Source organism: Xiphias gladius, chromosome 4 (assembly GCF_016859285.1).
Source record: "Xiphias gladius isolate SHS-SW01 ecotype Sanya breed wild chromosome 4, ASM1685928v1, whole genome shotgun sequence".
In the NCBI taxonomy this organism is placed as follows: domain Eukaryota; kingdom Metazoa; phylum Chordata; class Actinopteri; order Istiophoriformes; family Xiphiidae; genus Xiphias; species Xiphias gladius.
In genome coordinates this window covers 19,256,842-19,274,706 of record NC_053403.1, presented here as the reverse complement: position 1 = coordinate 19,274,706, position 17,865 = coordinate 19,256,842, and the positions used below count along the sequence as shown (strand labels likewise).

Sequence of the window (17,865 nt, the reverse complement as noted above, 5' to 3'; positions counted from 1 at the left end):
TTGATTTTCCTGGGTAGATTAACAGCTAAGCCAATCACATTTTGGGTTTTCACTTGTTGACCATAAAAACCATCACCTATCTCTGAACCATGTTACGTGAACTCTGTCTTGCTCTTTCACAGCAACTGTGTCTTATTTAAGGTCCTCCTCTCCTCTCCTCTCCTCTCCTCTCCTCAGTTGTTTCTGGGGCTCAGAGATAGGATCCTCCTCAATAGCAAACTTTGGAAGACATCTTAAAGATCCCCACTGTCACTTTAGCTTAATGCAGCCCTCTGGGCTCACAGTACAAACACACACATACACGTACACACATGGCCCCCCAGTAATAACCAGGGCAGGGAGAAGCAGCCTGGATTTCAAAGAGTCGTAAACACTCTTCATTCTCCCAACAATTCTCTTTGATCTTTATCAAACAAGACAGTTTCCTTGGTGTATTTTGTGCTTCCATCTCTCAACTTGAGCACGCTGCAATGCACTTTTCTGGCTTCAATTTACCCACCCATAAATAAAATGAGAGCACATTTGGATTTCCTGACTGTGGGCTTTCAGTCTGCCGATCACTGTCACGTCTGTCAGATCCATTAATGCAGAAGTGTGCAAGCAAGTTCTGTTAAACCGTTTCTTGAAGCACCATGTTTACACCAATATACATACTATATATACACCATTCATCCAAAACGTTAAAACCAGTAACTGGCTTCAATGTTGTGACCGATTGGTGTACATCTCAAAGCTGTCCATTTTGCATATCTAATCAAATTTGGTTTATTTTTAGCAACATGCTGGAATGGTAGACATAGATTACTTATGTTTTTGAAGGGGGTTAAATGGATCAGCTTTCTCCTTTTTTACCCCAAACAACACTCAGTGCTACACTGGCTGTTTAACTAAGAACAAGTTCAAGCTTTCCTGTTAACTGCTCCCACTTCCTGCATTCACAGAAAAAAAATTGTCCTTCAGTTTCTGGATCCCATGGTCCATAATGAACTGATCTCTGTCTCCCATAGGCGGGCCGTTGCTATGGCAATCTGATGACGCTCTGAGGAAGGACGGACGGGAGGGAGATCAGGGAGGTAGGGTTAGGGAGATGAGGAAAAACGTACCAGCACAAAAGATTGAGTATATTTAAGAGGATAACTCACTCGGTTAAAGAAAATGTGTATGCCAGCTTTCACGTTTTTCACTCTGCCTGTGTCTCACACAGCGATGCAGTTTAGAAATTTGATTTTGATTTTTTTTTTTTTTTTTTTGGGGGGGCTCATTGTGGGTGTGCATGTGTTGCCGAACAGCATGGGATGGATTTTAACTCACAACATAAAGGAATCAGATTTAAAAGCTCCTCAGTTAGAAAGACTGACTTCACCACAAACAACATGAAATTATGATTTATGATCTGAACAAACGGGTCAGGCAGAGCTCAAACTTGATCATGTACGGAGGACACGTCCCCTCCATCCTCCATCTATACTTGTTCCTACACCCTTCCATGACTCTCAGCCTCTGCTTCTGCCCTGCTGTTGCCATAGCAACCACTGGGGTACAGACTCAAAACAATCTACTGACAAAAAATAACCTCATACCTCTAGATGTTAACTGCTCTAAATGAGCCTCCTTAGATGGCTTAAACAGCAGATATCAGTGGTACTGCACAATTATCTCTTTGTGTGTCCGTATAAGACAATATAGCCTTTAGCAGGCAGATTTGTTTGCTCTCCAAATTTCTCCATTGATGTAGTTTTGCAATTATGGTTCTGCTACCTGGCAATTTATGTGCTTCCAATTTATAATTTTCCTGCAACAAAAACACATTAATTACATGCAAGGCTGAAGAATTGTTTGTTTTTTTCATTGTTTTTCTCCACATGCTTAATTGTATGATGTTGTTAGTATAGTGTGTGTTTTTGTCTGTTCAGGGCATATCCTAAAATAGAATTTGCTGAAGACATTGGGATAAAATTTGTGGTTAAACAAGTTGTATGGTGATTGTTACTGGTTTTTTCCGCTTTTTTTATTTTAAAATTTATTATAATATATTATTATTTGTCATACATGGTTACAGGCAAAATTAAAGATGCATTAATGCCAGAAGAGTGGCCGTTTTGTGCCAAGCTATTGAGTGAATGATCTTGTCAAAATCATAGACGATCTTTGGTTATACCTTCCGTACACAATAACATTCTTTCAGTGAATCCAACTAGCGCTAGGATCCAGGTCGGGCTCCGGGGGAAGTCCTCTGCTGCTGGCGGGGCAAGGCAGAGCACAGAAACACACGCATCCCCGCACACATATACAAACACACACATACACACACTCATCGAGCTCTTCTCTCACAGAGGAGAGAGAGCGCGCAGAGAGGGATAAACAGGGGGGGGGGAGAGAGAGAGAGAGAGACTATAGGAACGCAGCGGTTTGTGTGTGTGTGTGTGTGTGTGTGTGTGTGTGTGTGTTTGTGTGTGTGTGTGTGTGTGTGTGTGTGTGTGTGTGTGTGTGTGTGTGTGTGTGCACGCTTGCTCGGTGGTAGAAGCGACTGGCGGGGCGGATATGGAGGGGCTCGGGAAAAACGCTGGGAACTGACCGAGCACCGAGACGAAGAGAGGGAGAGAGAGAGAGAAGAAGAAGAAGGACGGAAGGATAGCACGGAAGGAAGGACGGAAGGAAGGAAGGACAGGAGGAGAGGAGGAGAGAGAGAAGTCTGACAGAGGAGAGGAAGAGAGTGAAGAAGGGGCTCGCCTGGAACACAGAAGGATCCTAAGGTGACTTTACGGGGCTTTCATGGCTGTATGCAGGTCTGGCAGAGGTCTGAGTGTGTATGTCTATTTGCGGGGTGTTGACATATATATGCTGCATGGCTCTGCACTTAAAGGGAAGAGTGGAGGTGTGTGTGTGTGTGTGTGTGTGTGTGTGTGTGTGTGTGTGTGTGTGGGGGCGGGGGGGGCACATGTGTGTGACTGTGTGTGTGCGTGTAGCCTATATATACATTGGTGTGTGTGTGTGTGTGTGTGTGTGTGTGTGTGTGTGTGTGTGTGTGAGTTTTAAGGGTTGCTTTTCCTCAAGCTAAAAAGGGGGCCAAAGTGTGTAAGCGAGCTGAGCTGACCGCTGTAAACTGGAGTGAAGGGATCAAAAGGAGTGGATACTTTTTAGGGAACGCCGTGATCCCATTCCAACACACACACACACACACACACACACACACACACACACACACACACACACACACACACACGCACACGCACATCTTCAGAAGGCTACTTGAAGTTTAGCTAGAGCAAAATGGGGGATAACACTCCCTTTAAGAAGACAGAGTCTTCTTTTACCCCAGTTTCTCTCACTGTGTGTTCATTTGCGTGTGTGTTCAGGAGTTTTTAGAAGGTAACAGACACAGTCATTGCTTAAAGGTTGCAAAGCAGCACTGAATGAATTTTCTGTTTTCCCAAAGCTTGGCTGACACTCCATGAAGCTTGATAAGTAGTAGCAACTTCTATATGTGTGTGAGAAAGCGTGTGCGTGTCTCTGTGTGCATGTGTGAGTGTGACGGTGTACAGGTTGAGGGAGGCAGATCTGATCAGACGCACAGCAACAGAGGAGAGAGCGTGGCACAGGCTGAGCAGCAGCACATTGGATTACACTCAGACGAATACAGACACACACACACACACACACACACACACACACACACACACACACACACACACACACACACACATACACACAAACACACACACACACACACACACAGGCAAGCTTTGTGGCCAGGAGAACAGCTGGGAGAAATGTGTTTGTGTCAGTGCCTGTGAGCGTTTCACTTGATGCATGCGTCTGTCTTTGCACGTGCGTCTGTCTTTGCACGTGCTTTTGTATTATCTTTTGCTACTGTGTGCATGTGTCTGTGTGTTAGACAGTGTAAATATGTATGTGCAGGAAAGAATGTTCTGTTGTCTCTTCAGACAGACGGTGTATGTGTCTACCTCTATCTCCCCCTGGTCGGGAGACAGGAGATGGTGGATGGGGGGTTTGAAGGGGGTTGGAGGGAGATAAAGCGATCAGATGACCGAGAATAATGAAATTGAGAAGATTAATCCAGTAGTGAGAGATTAAACAAAGAAAGAGAGGAAGAAAAGGATGATGGAGATTTTAGGACAGGAGGAGGAGGAGGAGAAATGGAAAGAAAGCGGAGGAGATGGAGTGAAGGAAACGGAGGCTGACATGCTCTCTACAGGAGTGCTCAGAGTGCTGCTCATTCATAATTCACCTCCATGGCAAACGTTCATTCACATATTGACCCCCCATTGCTGCACTCAATGGAGTTCTCGCCCCTCCACCTCTCCCTGTCTCTCAATGGACACCCCTGTGGAGCGACGTTCAGTTAGCCCGCTTCTTTTTCACTTTGGAGACAGTTGAGGCTCTCATAGTAATCTTATACTGTTTTTGTCTGTTATGGCTCTTTTGACACCAGTAGTTTTTCAATTGTAAACTCTGATGTGAGATTGAATTGTGTAAATTGAATATTGAATTTATACTCCACCTCAGACACAGATAATTGGTATGGATGGCTCAGTGGGTTAGTGTTATCAGTACAACTGTTGTTATTCTGATTCCAGCACAACTCAAACAGTTCACAGTGGATCTGTAATTCATATGTGAATGAACTAAATAGTCTGGGTTTTGAATAAAAGAGTCAGACAGTTTTCTTCATGATTTATTCAGCATGAATACTCAAAAAATGTCCGTTTGAATATTTCTTATTGTATTAGCCGTGCCTGGAGCTACACTATAGCCCAATGCTGTGCTCTGGTCAGCTGTGGTCCATGAGCCATATGGCAGTGTGTCAAAATGCACAATAAGAAAAAAAGTTTACTGCAGAGGTATCACGGAACATTTGTTCAAAAAGGTAAACACTACAGAAAGCACCTTAACAGGAAAAAGTGATAGAAATATCCCGACTTCTTTGGCTTTGTAGGTATGTTGGATTCATAGTGTGTTTACTCAGACACAGAGTATAGTGTTGACATTGTATCTTGGATTATCAATGCTAAAATATTCATGACCTTTGTTATGCATCTATATAGTACAATGAGCTGTGTTTTCCAGAGATGCAGTAAAGACTCAGCCACTGTGCATTCATAGCAAGAGTAAATCATGGCTCTAAAACTTCCATTGTCAGGGCTCCAGACTGCAACCATTTAGTCGCATTTTAAAAACATTTTTGGAGACACTTCCACTAATTTTTATAACTAGAAGCACCAGTTTGCAAATATGCCCCCCGTTTTTGGCTGGACTGCAACAACGGGGCCAGCCCTACAAACACAAATGTCCTTGACCGACTGAGTGATGAAGTAACATCATTGATTAGCCGAATGCCACGTGACTGAGTGATGATGTTACACCATTGGTTGGCCGGCCAAATGTTCGAGTTTCCCCACTGACTATTCATTTTTCATAATGAATAGTGCCTTTGTCTCTAAATTTACCGATATTTCAGACCACATTAGCGACTTTTTTTTTCAAAAATGTAACTAGCCACAAATGTAGCAACTTTTTTCCATAGAAGAGAGTTGCCAATATTGCCCCGCGAGCATGAGGTCAGGCTTTTCCTCTGCAGGCACACCTCTCTATGCGTCTCATTCAATTGACCGCACGGCAGTTGACATAGACGTGAATGAGCTTCTAACTTTCTCTCTGAATGTGCGTTTTAGGAGTAAATATAGTCTAAATCACAGCACAGTTTATGGTGATTTTGTCAGACGACATCACGGTTATAAAATCAGGGTTTTAGCAGTGCAGAGCAGCAGCTTGGCCGTGGCTTGGAAGTGACTCTTGTTTAACATGTAATCTTAATGGCCTGCATTTCAGTCACTATTTCATACTTGTCCCGTTGTCTGAAAACAGAAACAGAAAAACATGTAAATGAGTACAGATTTATTGGGAATTAAGCCGTATTAAAATACTGCATATGTGAACACAGAGAGTAGGAAAGAAGCAAAAAAGGTAAAGGGCTGAAACTTCCTGACAGTAGGCATAATGCAAATGTGATACAATAACGTCATGAATAAGCTAATTAGCAATTATGTCATCTAGCAACTTTTACCGACTTTTTGAACAGGCTTTAGCTATTTTCCATTTAAAGTAGTTGTTTACAGTGGTTCCTCAAGTTTTCAACTATGTCCTCAATTTTGCACATTGACGATACACAGTCCAGCAATGTGTGTGTGTGTGTGTGTGTGTGTGTGTGTGTGTGTGTGTGTGTGTGTGTGTGTGTGTGTGTGTGTGTGTGTGTGTGTGTGTGGGCTTGTTTTTAAATCCCAGTGGGGACTTAAAACTGAATACACACCAACCCATGGGGACTCATGTCACTCGTGGGGACAAAATTGAGGCCCCCACGGGTCCAGACTAGTTTTTTTTTTTAGGGTTAAGGCTTAGTTTTAGGGTTCAGATTACAATTAGGTTTAGGTTATAGTTAGGGTAAGGATTGAGGTTAGGCATCTAGTTGTGATGGTTAAGGTTAGGGTAGGGGGCTAGGGAATGCATTCTGTCAATGAGTTGTCCCCAAGGGGATAGTGGAACATATGTGTGTAGATGTGTGTGCGTGTGTGTGTGTGTGTGTGTGTGTGTGTGTGTGTGTGTGTGTGTGTGTGTGTGTGTGTGTGTGTAGATGTATGTGAGAAAGAAAGAGAGTGAGTAGAGTGGAGAGCTAACACGAGGCTCTCGCTCTCTCATAACAATGCAGGATAGGGACAATTCTATGCGGGATGTCATCTACCTCTGTCCAGTCTGTAAGTACTCTCAGTCTTTAAGTACTCTCACTTTTGCTTGGCCCTTTGGTGACAATGAAATAAACTACAGAATTTTTCAAAAGAAAAGATAATTCAGATCCTCCCTTGCAAAGACCTACTCATTCTGATAGGAATGGCTCACGCAGTTTACGTGGCTGAGATATTGCAAAGAAAGGAATGCCATGTATTGTATGCACTGTTCTCAGTGTGGTCCAGCATTTGTGGGGAAAACACAGATTCAACCGCAAATGTTTAAAAATGAAACACTCATACAGCACAACAGCATGAAGCATAAACTATGCAGGGACAGATGCACTGATAATGTAAAGGACAACTTCACTTTGTGACTTTTTCGTTTAAAATAAAACAGCACATTGTTATTTATGTAAATTGTCTAAATATAACCAAATCATTTATTTAGCAACACAGTTAAGATGGAAAAATATGAATGTGTTGTGTTTATTTAAATGGTGCTCCTAATTTTTTAGAAGGGAGCACCAGTGCCACTTGTGGAAAAATTTAGTCTGGAGCCCAGCATTGAAAAAGGTTTGATTCCCAAGAAGACTAAAAATAATTAAACTATTTAAAAGCATTGTTCATACCCACCCAAAAAAAAAAAATATTGTGAAAAAGGTGTTAAGTGAAGTGCCAAACTTTTTATCGTTTCTGAAGAAGTAGTAAAACACACATACATATGGTGTAAACACATTTAAGAGTCCCTTCAGTATAATGTTCTCCCATTTCTGTATTATAATTCTATTAACTCAAAAGTTCTTTAATATGTACACCTTCCACCCAGAAAAAAACATCCACCAAAATGACGGGCTAGAGAAATATCAGATTATTTATAGGGTACAACTCAATTAGTAATAGTACAGACAATAAACAAATTTTCTAGATTCAATTTCTATTGAAATGAATCTATTGTAACCCGATTAAAAAAAAACAACTCATGAAACATCATTGTCAAACACACAACTAGTGTGGTCAGTTAGATAGCAGCCAATAGTGTAGCATGTTAATCAGAATGATTTTCATTTTGTGTTACATCATTCATTCAACCTGACATTGTATTCATCTTAACAATTAAGAAAAATTATTAAGCCCAAACCAGTCAGTTGCGAGCAGCCTATCTGTCCTGCTGACATTATTTTCAGTTAACATCAAAACTGCGGTAGTGATTGCTAGTAGTATTTAATTTTTTCATGACAATTAAAGAAATATGCTGGTTTAAGAGTTGTTATCTTTTTAAATTGACTTACATCAACCTGTATGGCTGCGTAGGTCTCATCACTTGTCATTTTTCATAGATGTAGCAAGGTAGCTAGCTAGCTATGTAGCAAGATGACTTGCCCAATCTTTATCTTGACTACAAAACTCTGACTAGGCGACTGTTTCTTCAACTGGCTGATATAGCAGCTGGTGGTCACAACACCAGATATGAGGTGTTGATTAAATTGGATTGGTTTCTTTTGATTCAGAGGTCTGGAACCAGGGTACCCATAACAGTCATATGGCAGTAAATATGCTGGCACATTAGCTCGCTAGCGATAGTTCTAGCTTGGCTAATTCACGTGACCTTTACTTTGTTTTTACTACGGTAAATTAAATATATGACTTTTAGATCCACAGTGCAGTTGTTTCACTATAGAACATGTGAATTACTGTTTGTTGCATGGGAGAAACTTCACTGACATTTTTCCAAATTGCTGTTGCTATGATCTGTTAATTAGCGTTTAGAAGACAGTGATGTGTTTGGTGTTCATGCATTTTTTTTATTGACATAGAAATGATTAGGTAATGATTTAGTCTGCAGTAAGTTATTTAATTTCTGCATTTATTTGGTAGGTGAACTGTGCTTTTCATGTACTACTTAATGTGTTAAAACAAGTGGATAGTTAAAAGCAGTGTTTAAAATTGCAGTGGAAACACAGCCGGCCTAAGTGGCCAAGATGGCTTAGAAGAATAATGCTCCTCTGCATCCCCCAGGTTATAATTGTCTTCAATAGGCCTCCTGCTGATTTGAAATGGACTCATTGTCCACAGTGCTGGGCACCTCAGCTCAATTAGCCTCTCTCTACTTAGTCGTGCTGAGCTATTGCTGGTTGCGTCCTCACACAGTGGCACACAATTGCATGCACATAAATAAACACTGACATATACAGGGCAGTCACACACACATTTTTGCGTGCACTATCACGTATAAGAAGACGTCAGCGAGTGTAAAAATAGAACTTGTAAATGGGGGAAAAAAGTGTTTTATGTTTATAAGGGGTGATGTCATGTTTGGTTTAGATCCATAGCTGATGAATTGCGGAGCAGCTGTGGCGAGTATCAGCCTACTAAGCTTTGGCTCAGTTATGTGGTGTTTTTTGGTGCTTTTAAAGGAGCAGAATTCAAGAAGTTGCAGTATGTATGTGTGTCTCTGTTTTCATGTTTGTGCGTATGTGGTGTTTGCAGCAGTGGAGGCATGCACACAGTGACGCTGCTCTGGTTGCCAAGCAACACAGGAACGTGGGTGGAAGGATTTCCTGTCCTTAGGAAGCTTTGTTTATGAGAGGAGGTAGAGTGAGTGTGTATGTATATGCATGTGTGTATGTATGTGTGTGTAGATTTCAGCAGTATGCTTGGGTGCGTGTGTTTTTAATGTATTCTTTGCCTCAAGTAAGAGTGCTACAGAAAAGTCACTTAAGATAAACACACGTACACCTACACACATTGTGTATACACTGTACACACACAGAGAAAAGGCCAAAAAGGCCCTTTGTAGTCTGTTGAGTTGGATTTGCGTTTCATAACTTTGCTAGCCGGGTCTGTTTGCAGCACTCGGTCTCCTCCTCGTCTACCTAAACACTCTCATTGTGTCACACTAACACCAGGCTGCCACACTCACGCCAGGCCACCTCCCACTAATGATGTCATAAGCATGCCTTATTTTATGTCTAATCTCGCACATGAGATTGCAATTATGTGTTCTTGGCCTGCATGCGATCACAAAAAAACAGACACAGCATGTCTGTCCTGCAGGCCTTGGACACCATGATTACGTAATTGACATTGAGTGAATGGGATGACGTCAGCCTGGCTCTCTCTTACTCTCCTGTCTTTCTGGCTAGCTACAGTGATGTCATACGTGAACGCAGCCATACGCAGTGTGGGTGTGTATGTGTGTTGTCATGCATAATCATGTGTGGAGAAAAAAATGACTTCAGGAACCATCTGATTTATATAATGTGTTTCCTCCTCCCTTCTTTTCCCCTATTCCTTTCCCTTAAAGTGGAAAGACTTAACACCTAATAAATACTTTATTGTTCTGTATGTGTTGTTCTTTGCAACATGAGGCACTTAAAGATGCTGCTGCAACACACACACATTGTTGCCGCCCCCTGAGATTGGCTTCTATTTGAAATGGATACCCCAGTGTCTTGCAACTGGTAATTCTATGTACTTTTTGCCCTCTGTCTGCGACTGTCTGACCTTTGTTGAATCTCATCCTGAGAGGCTGCAACAATCACAGGCAGGCACTGAACGAAAGGAGAAAGAGACGATGCTGGGTTGTCTCCACAGATACTGTACGTGCCAGTTCTTATTTTAGCAAAAGAAAACAGCGTCATGGAGAAAGAGAAGTGATTTTGGTGGTTGGCCTTCTTCAACTCTCAACAAAAATATCTGTTTTTAGCTCACTGTTTGAGCTACGGGGTTTTAAGCACAGAGGAAGAGTGCTCTATTTGTGTCTTGGGTTGAATGGGCCGCCTGTTGTGTTTTCCAAGCATTGTGGTTGAAGCTCTGAACATCAGCCATCAGCCGGCTTTGGATGGGAGAACTGGGAGCTTTTAACAGACATGAATACACACACAAAGACAGACAAACACATTTTGCCTTTCTGCTGTCTTCTCCCACTTTTTATCTCTCTAACCTCAAACCCCAAACTGAAGGGAAATCACACCACACAGGGACTTAACAGTTTATGAACTGAGAAGCAACCCACACACAAATGGTTTAAATACACACATTTGCACAGGCACAAACACAAAAATATGCAGATTTTCGTAATAAACTGATTAGCATTAGGTCAGCCCCGCAAAAGCCACAAACAGTCTACTGTGCACACTAACCACACAACAGCTTAACACTGAACAGGATGATTTCATACCACTGCACGAGCATACACACATACATGCACAAATGTACATAAACAGGAAACCTACGTCACATCAAAAAGTTAGACATAGATACACAACTACAGTAATTATATACACATGCACATACACTTGTACACATGCACACGCTCACCCCCCCAACCCCCAGGAGTCTCAGGGCCTTAGTCAGCGTCTGTGTGTCTGTGTTCCAGGTCTGCGTGGGCCTGTTCCCTGGCAGTGTAAGGGGAAAAAATACCTTCCCATATGATGTAAACACCAAAGTCCCTGTGTGTGTAATGTGTGTGTTCATATTTGTAATCTTGTGTTTGTGTGTGTGTGTGTGTGTGTGTGTGTGTGTGTGTGTGTGTGTGTGTGTGTGTGTGTGTGTGTGTGTGTGTGTGTGTGTGTGTGCATCTGTGTGTGAGAGACTGGCATTCCCTGAGATAGGATTCACTCTCTGTGACAAGTTTCCAAATTATTCCACAACACTGTGCAGTTTCTTTTTAAAGATAAGTTTCTCTGCCATCTCTGCTTTGTTCCACTGCACACAGTGGAAAGAGATGGCAATGATGGAGGAGACAGAGGTGCTGACATGTGACATCACTAACTAAAGCAAGGCAGTAAGGTAAAAACAGATGCCTCTGCTTTTAACTCAATTTTTAAAAAATGTCTTTTATTGATTTTATGATGATTTTACTGCATGCAGCACTTATTTTGAGTAATGCCAAACAAGTGAATTTAATTATTTTTACTGATTTATAAAAAATGTAATTATTGAGTCATCAAGAGTCCACTTATTTTTTGGTTTAATATGGTACATAACTCGCATATTAAATGTGTATATGTATGATTTTGTGTGTGCACATTTGAGAAAATGTAAAACTGACTGTAGTTATAATGTCACAGATAACTCATGTAAGGATTCTAAGCTAAAAAGTTAACTGACAAGGGTACTCCAGGCAAAAATCAGTGCAGCAGGAGGCAAAATATCCTGACTTTCAATCTGTAGGATGGATCACGCTTCAAAAACCCTGGTTCCTAGACTTACAATAATCCAGCTCAACAGGGTCTTTTCCTTTGACCAACCCTACCTGGAAAACATCCATGTCTTTCAAACTCCATGCCCCCAGTTTGTAAGTTAATTGTCTCCAACTAAGAATAAGCTTGCTAGCTGCTACATAGGAGCAATTTTTCAGTAGTGTTAATTTTTGATTTGTCACATTCTGTGTCCTGAGTACCAACACTAATGTTTCCGTTGGACAAAAGATACAAATCTGTTTCAGGCTGAATTTACCATTTTCTCTTGTAAGACATCATAAAATGGTCCATAATTCAGCTGCAACAGAACCCAAAATTCCCATCCCAGCTCAGTTTGTATGTATTTAAACACCACTGTGCACAAATGGATGGAGGTAGAGAGGATAGCAGCCTTGTTCCTGTGATAACCTATAACGAATTCAGTACACAGATGAGCTGTCCTGACAGTTTTCTAAACTATGGTCAGTGTCACTTTTCTGTTACTGTTCTCTGTGTTTCGTGATGCTGTACAGCAGTATGGCAAGCCTATGAGACTAGGCTAGCAGTACAGCAGTATGTGAAGCCTAAAGGGACAATATTGGCAAATACCTAATGATAAAGCATAATAAGTATAGTAAAGACCAAATCTAAATCTTTAGAAGAAGGCTTGGTGTGGCAGGAGTTTGCTTTTGGTGTTAAATGTGTTTCTACTGCTGGTTTCAAGCTCAAAAAGGACTTATGGCAACAATTGAGAAGTGTCCACCAATGCATTCGTCATATGCACTTGATTTAGGTTGTAAGACATTTGCACAGGAACACAGAAGATAATATATGTAGCCTACAACCCTAAAACACAAATATATGTATTCCTCTTTAACACAACAGTAGCTGCAAACTAAGAAGCTAGTATGCCGTTAACTGTAACCTTTTGTTTCACTGTAGAGTGCTAGCAATGGTGGAAGATTTATTGAGATCTATAATGACGCACCAGCACATTCAACACATTTCTTCACAAACATTAAGAGTCACGTGCCAAACAATCATCTACTGTCAACATATTCATCATATATGCATTCAAATCTGGTTAAGGGCATACAGGAGATCACACTGGAAATTAAATGTGCTTTGTGTTTGTTGCTAGGCAACTTTCTCACAATACCCCTGTGACCTTCCGACCATGCCAAGTCTGGTGTTACTGTTCCCTTCTCACACTCGCATGTGCGTGTGCGTATGTGTGTGTTATCTGAGACGATGGTGCGACTACCACATAGCAACTGAGAACAGCTGTGAGTTCACTGTGGTTTGGACAACTGCGCACAGTTTTTTAAGAGTGCGCTTTTATTCATGTGAAGCCTTCACTGTTCATCTATGCACACACCCGCAATAACATAATATGGCAACCTGTCACTTCCACAGTGTGATATCAGCATAGACTCAGTAAGCCAAAATGCCCCCCCCCGCCACAGACACACACACACACACACACACACACACACACACACACACACACACACACACACACACACACACACACACACGCACACAGACTCAAGTCTATTGTAAAATTGCAGCCGCAAATACAGAGCAGAGGGAGCGATGGAGTAGTCATTTCCCTTGAGATCCATTCATGTAAAATACTGTTATTCCAACCTCTCTCCCCCTTATTCAATAGTCTTATTCAGTTCTCTCTTGACTGCAAAACCAAACACGACTTGTCTTCTGCTTCTCAGCAAGAGCCTTTGTGCCCGTGTACAAGCGAGCAGGCGCTTGTGTGTGGGTTTTCTCCTCTTGCTCCTCTCCAGAAGAGGAATGTCCTTGGCCTGTCCGACCTGCATGCTCCCACTGAGCCCTCAGTCAAACACCTTGGGCGGGCTCTCCCGCGCTGTTCCAACCAATCAGGAGCCCTGGAGGTTAATGACATCAGTTATCTTTAGGACTGGCCCCTCGAGATGATTCGTTGGAAAGAGAGTGCTCTTATTGTAATGATGATTAAGTGTTATATGAAGGGCTATCAGAGTAGAGCCCCTTAATGAAAGTGGAGCAGAGAGAGCAGAGGCAGCAGCGGCATCAGAGCTGTAGAGATTGAACTAGAAGTAGAGTAAGACTGGAGGAAGAAATAGGGAGAGTTTAAGGTGGGAGAAGACAGAGATGGTGAGAGAAAGAAGGAGAGCGCAGGGCTGAATATTCAGCAGCTGTGTCCAGACTTGCTGACTCTGGGTGTTCATGCTCTGAATGTACTATGAGAGGTAGACAGTATGCACAGGAAACTGCTGTAAAAGAGCAAAAGGGGAAGATGTATATGTAAATGCATACAAATGTGCATGGTTTCGTCCTCTTGTATTCAGTTTTAATGTGTGTATTTGTGCAGGACTGCAAACTTGTTTTTGTGTGAGTGTTTGTGTGTGTGTGTGTGTGCAAGTGTGAACACTGGAGTTTCCCTTGCCGTTTGGTAGAAGAGTGGAACGCCCTGTCTCAGAGGAAAATTCCATCCTCAGCTGCTTCTATGCTGTTGTAAATCATCAGGTTTGGATGTCCAACGCATTCTGTTATTATTGAATATGCAATTGTCATTTGCCTTTCTTGTTGTATCCACTTTCCCTCAGCCTCTCTTGTCAGCTTTACTTAGTGTGTTCCTACATTTCCCAGAATGCCTTTTGACACTTCAGCTCCCTTACCTGAGAATGTGATTTTCAGCTGCTGTTCTGGAGAAAGTTATGGCAGTAGTAAAATGGGATTTCTTTTACTGTCGAGAAAAAGTAAATTGAAAAATTGCACAACTTGAAAAACACCAGGTCTTGTGTATAATTAGCATTATGGTCTACAATTGATGCGGCCACTAAAAAAATTTGTAAGAACAAACCTCACAGCTGTTCTTTTGAGTTTTCCTTTTCTCCTTTACAACTGCTGATTAGAACTTGGGTAATATTGTGCGCGTTGTCCAAAATCCATCACTAAACAAAAGATTATGTTCAAGTGTTTAAGGGTGTATTTTTCATCTGAGTAGCTTCCAGCATACCTTAAAATATTTCATTAGTATGGAATTCACTGGAGAGCTATAGTGTCTGATACAATTTCACAGGTTTTTCCACCTTTACAAGAATATGATTCTGGGGAAAACACTAGAGAAGAAAGTTTCTAGTTAATGGTTTTTCTCCATGCTGTATTTCTCAGGAGCAGTAACGGAAATTAACTTTGTGGCTCACCTGCCAACAGCTGTTAAACTTAAAGTTTGAAACAACCAGGAATGATGTTTACCAGATGGACTACAACCATGACTGCTACTAGTAAATGAGTAATATGCATTTTCTTTTAACTTGAAATATGTTAAACTACTTGTTTTCAGTGCCCTTTTGTTTATAGAATCAAGTAAGAAACTTTCCTGCTGAGACAGTCGAAGAGAGTCGGCTAAAACAGGGATAATGTATACTTTATAACTGAGGCATTTGAATGTTATCACCCAGTGACCCTCAATGAAAAGATGTTATCTGCTTCTTGCAGAAGACAGAATGTGACTGGTTAAAGACAGGCATCCTTTAGGGACAGCTAAGGAAAGGGAAAACCTAAGGTTTTCTACACATGATCAGCGGTCTGAGACTCAGTGCTGGGTCTCAGCTCAGCTCAGCTCTAAGCTGATTCATCATAAATGCTACAAATACAAAACTGTTAAATTCATGCTCAAGAAATGCCAAAACACACGTACATTTACTCTAAATTGGTCACGTCCGGACCAAATTTTGTATAAGACCACTACATTCTAGCTGCGGGGATGCCAATGCAGAGGGCTTTGAGTTGAACCTGGCTCAACTTTTTGCCGAAAAGAAAATACTGTCATACAGCAAGACACTGTAGTAGTTTTCTTAGGGGTATAATAGACCTCTGTGCAGTGTTTTGGCATCTGATGAGCCTTTAAACTCTGGACTTATCACTCAAACTCATCTTCCTGGATTGGAGTTTATTGTATCACTAGTACTTACATCAACATGTCGCTGGTAAGGAAATACTAATTTATGCTTAAGCTTCAGTCAGCTGTAATCAGATTTTACACCACTGGACAGGTCTGCAATGACCAGGGTCAAAATTCCAATAACTTAACAGATGATTGAAGCAATGAGGTGTGAAATCTGAACAAATGTAGTACTGCTGCACCATTTGTCTCGGCTTTTTTAATGGAAACAATGGCTGAAGTTGGCTCAGAACCATTCTGTTCATGATCATGTGTAGGCATTGAGCTATGTTTTTAGTACAATAACACGGCATGAAACAATGCAGCATCTTCATTTATTTCACTGAGAGGATTGTGTTGATGCATTGGTGGTACCAGTACCAACAAACAAACGTGAGGTACGATAAATAAAGTTGAAACTGGCACAACATACACAAATACATGCCTGTTCACGACTAGTCAGAATACTTCTATTTTGTCTTTGTTTTGAATGTAATACAAATTTTTCATTAAAAATAATAATATCAGTTTACAAATTTGAGTGAAAAGTTGAATCTTCGAAAAATTTACAAAAATTTCAGAATGTCGTAGTATTTTGTATGTCCCCCATTTGCTTTAATGACAGCATGCACTTGAGCTGACATGGACTTCACAAGTTTGTGAAAACCTGATGACCCATGTTATTCCAGCGTGATTTGACAATGTTCCAAAGAATGCTTGGCTTTCTCAGTCTTAGAGTGCCCCCATAATGTTTAATTGGGTTGAGGTCAGGTGACTGTGGAGGAAAGTCCATGACTCCTTGGTCTTCTTTGGTCTTCAATTAGTTGTTGCAAAGCTTTGAGGTGTGTTTGGGTTCATTATCCTGCTATAGTATGAATCTTTCTCCACAAAGATGCAAACAATAGGGTATAATATGTCTCTAAAGAATGGAGAGGTACTTTTCCTTGGTCAGGGTGTAGTCAGTTTGGTTCAGATCTCCAACTCCAGAGTAGGCAACACACCCCCAGACTTGAATATTCCCACAGCCATGTTTAACTGGCAGTTTGATACACTGCAGTATAATTCTCTCTCCTGTTCTTGTCCTTACATACACCTTTCTGTTACTGCCATAAATCTCAAACTTGGATTCATCAGTAAACAGGACTTTTCTCTCATCATGCAATGTGAAATGCTTCTATTTCTTAGCCCACCCCAAGCATTTGGCCTTGTTTCCCCTCCTGAGAAGTTGTTTAGAAACTGCTACTTTTCTTCTGAGACCACTACAAGACAGCCTTCTTTTGCAAGTACTTTTGCTGATTTGAGTCTTGCGTTCTTTATTTAGCAAATTCTGTGATGAAGTTGCTTTTCTATCTTTCAAGGAACGAAGCTTGATGTATTGATCTTCTGATGGTGTGGTCACTTTTAGCCTGCCTGATTATGTTTTAGATACAACTGTTCCAGCTTCTGCATAGGGTTTTAGAGTTCCATGCAATACCCCCTTAGAAACCTTTAGTCTAGCCATGATTTGATTCTGAGAAAGCCCCTCTTTGCTTAGAAGAACAAATTCACTTCTGACACTTTCACTTAGTTCTGATGCCATCTTTAACACTATCACAGTGCTACTTATTAAGCGATGATCTGCTTTAAACTTGAGGCACAACCTTATTTACAACAGGTGAACACTGGCGGCAAGTTGAGTTACTTGAACAACACTCTGATGAATATATCAAATCCATCCAGTGTCATCGGAACTCATGCTTCAATGTTAGGGATACAACTCAAGGAAATCTGACCTTTTATACAAAGGAGTTAAGTTGGTCAATGCCCCAAATTTGCTCAAATTTGATTGCTGACCTAGAAATAGTGCAGAATCTTACATATTTCTCCTTCATTTTACATGACATAACTTCTTCTGTTTTTAAATGTTTCTAAATCCTCAAACTTTCTGATTATTTCCAGGTTAACATGAAAATATTAGAGATTTTCAATGTGCTCTCAGAGTTTTTCACCCCCCTGT

At 41.2% G+C, this 17,865-nt stretch overlaps 1 protein-coding gene across 2 annotated transcripts in view; it reads left to right on the top strand.

Annotated features, from left to right (window-relative positions):
- The first annotated feature begins 2,454 nt into the window (after window positions 1–2,454).
- Window positions 2,455–17,865, top strand: part of ches1 (checkpoint suppressor 1) — a 64,006-nt gene continuing 48,595 nt past the window's right edge. For both annotated transcript variants that reach the window (XM_040125661.1, XM_040125662.1), the window contains exon 1: window positions 2,455–2,753. The gene's annotated coding sequence lies outside the window, so the exon portion shown is untranslated. The remainder of the gene's footprint in view (window positions 2,754–17,865) is intronic.